The sequence below is a fragment of the Quercus suber genome, unplaced genomic scaffold, assembly GCF_002906115.3.
Source record: "Quercus suber isolate HL8 unplaced genomic scaffold, Cork oak 2.0 scaffold_3B, whole genome shotgun sequence".
NCBI classification, from domain to species: domain Eukaryota; kingdom Viridiplantae; phylum Streptophyta; class Magnoliopsida; order Fagales; family Fagaceae; genus Quercus; species Quercus suber.
Window position 1 is genome coordinate 2657507 of NW_027071805.1, and position 2710 is coordinate 2660216.

The window sequence follows — 2710 nt, forward strand, 5'->3', positions numbered from 1 at the left end:
TCTCCCTCCTTTTCTTTTTTCTTCGTTCTCCTTCCTTGTTCAGTTGGCTTTTTTTTTTTTTTTTTTTTTTTTCAGTTTTGTGTTTCCTGGTAAGTTCTTCATGCTCCTCTCTCTTTTTCTGTTCTTCCATGGTAGATTATTCTTTTGTTAAGGTCGATTGTACCTCAGTAGCTTTTCTTTTTGCTCGCTTAGGTTGTTTACTTGAGGTTGTAGAGGGAGAGTGCCTCAAGTGGGTTAGTTTCTTCGTGGGGGAGGACTGTTCGTATAGGTTTTTCCTTTCCTCTTTATTTCCTCTGGTTTCTTGTTCTGCTAGGGTAGCTAGGTTACTGAAAATGTCTAGGGAGGTTAGGTTTAGTGAGTTGGAGATGGGGTTATCCTCGCCTAATGATCATGTGATTCATGAGTTTACTTCCCCTTCTACTCCTTATAAAGCTTGGAACATCCCATGTGCCTTCTTAGGAAAAGATGTGAAGCGGATTAGGGATAGGTTTCAATTTCTTGATTCGGTTAGAATTATGATTCCAAGTGACGAGGATAAAGCCCGTCACTCTTATGTTGATGAAGTCTGTTTCTACGAGGCAGACTTTATTAGTGGTATTCATCTTCCCATTCATCCTTTCGTTAGGGAACCTTTTATGTACTCGCATCTTGCTCTGGCACAGTTAGTTCCTAGCTCTTGGTGGATCGTCATTTCTTGCATGGTGGTGTGGATGTCCGCCAATGACGGGGATGTCATCAAGAAAGATGAATTCCTTCACTTTTATCGTTTGAGAAAGTCCAAAGACCCCGGCTACTATGAATTTAAGCCATGGGATAGGGCTTCTAGGTTAATACTTGACTATTCATCATCTCTCCGAAATTGGAAACCAAACTTCTTTTTTTGTCTCTAGTAATGGTTAGGAGTTTGTCCTTGGTGAGGACCTGGTCGAAGCCCCCAAGTTTTTTTGTCGTTGGGAACCCCTGTATCTGGTGCGTCTTTCTCATCTTTCTATTTTTTTTTTTAACTCTTTGTGAGTGACGATGGTATATGACATACTTTTTTTTTTTTTTGGTAGTTCCTCAATGCCCTCATTTGAAGAAAAGATATCATTGTCGTGTTGAGAAGGTGAAAGAATACTTGGAGACCGTCAAAGATTTTGGGTCTGGAACCCTCTACTAAGGTCCGAAAAAATCTTGAAGTTGTGAAAAAGAGTGAGTGTTTCATCTTCTCTTCTCTCTCTCTTTTTTTTTTTTTTTTTTTTTAATTTTTAATTTTTATAGTTTCTCCTTCCACTTAGCAATGCCAACCAGATTTAGTAAACAAAAATTGGCTGAAGCTCAGGAGAAGAAGGCAAAGGGTGGCCTTGTCAGTGACCTCCTTTCAAGGAAACGTTCGAAGGTTGGCGATGTTTCCAAGGATGATCTTGTAGTGCCTCCTCACTTTGCCCATTCACCTGCTAAGCGCCTTGCTTTCCCTACCTTGTCTTTGGAGGTGATTGCTTCTGCTGGGGAGGAAACCAAGAAGAAGAAGAAGAAGGTTGCTAGCAAGTCTTTTCTCCCAACTTTCTGGGACGATGCCAATGCTGCTGCCTTGAAGGCTCATGAGGCACTCTCTATGGACGACCTCAGTCCTTTGATGGCGAAGTTGTCTAGTGAAGTGATGTTGTCTCATATTCAAAAGCTTGTGTAGGTATATTTTGATAATGTAGATTGCTTTTTCCTTTTTGTTTTTCTTTTGCTAAGAGAGATTTTTTATATGTAGGCTTTAGGGGAGTCTTTGTTTGTCTCTGGGAAGCTTCTGGATTTTGAGAAGAAGGTGGCCACAGCTAAGCCTATGATCAAATCCCTTTCTGCTAAGAATAAGACACTCAAGAACAAGGTTGCCATCCTTACTGTTGAGGCTGAGAATGACAAAAAACGTGTGGCAGCTTTGGAGAAGAGTGTTCAGTTGGAGAAGGATTTTTGCAAGCTAAAAGATAAACAGATGGGTGATTTGTAGTTCAAATTGCTAAAAGCTGGGGCTATGGCAGTGCAGGAGTTCAAGGACTCTGACTCTTACTCAGACGAGTTGTGTGAGTATTACGTGGAGGGTTTCAAGCTCTTTAGGAAATGGATGGCGAAGCATCACCCATATTTGGACCTTTCTAGTCTTGTTATTGGTGATGTTGAGAAGGAACTTCTGTCTAATCGTCCTTTTGAAGATATAGCTGAAAATGTGATGGAAGAGGCCAGAACCGTAGCTGAGGTGACTGAAGATGCTGCACCCGTAACTCTTGCTGATCCCATTCTTGATGAATAGTGATTTACCTTTTTCTTTCTTGTTTTTTTTTTTTTTTTGTAAGACAAAAACAATGTCTTTTATGGGCTCATTGTTTTGAGCAATTCTTCTGAAAAATTTCTTTGGGCCCATGTGTTTTGGGCATGCATTTGTTTTTTCTGACAATGACAACTCCTTTTATGAACTGTTGACATGAAATTTTTTTATAAGAAAATCTTTGCTGTGTTTAGATGATGAAGGTTTTAAGGATCCCTTCATGCTTTAGTTGTGTTAAACAACTTTTTCATGCTCGGTTGTGTTTGGACAACCTTTCATTGAGTCATGTTTGAATGATGATGGTAACGACTTAGTTGTGTTTGAATAGTTGAATTATGACAATATTAGTTGTGTTTAAACAACTTCTTATGTTTGGCTGTTTTTGAACAGCTTTTTTTTTTTTTTGAGTTATGACGA

General features: G+C 39.4%; 1 long non-coding RNA gene across 1 annotated transcript; it reads left to right on the forward strand.

The window, feature by feature from the left end:
* Positions 1-1283: 1283 nt before the first annotated feature.
* Positions 1284-2506, forward strand: LOC136066218 (uncharacterized). The gene is made up of 2 exons (XR_010627668.1): positions 1284-1665; positions 1742-2506. It is a non-coding gene; the product is annotated as an uncharacterized LOC136066218 (long non-coding RNA).
* Positions 2507-2710: the final 204 nt, after the last annotated feature.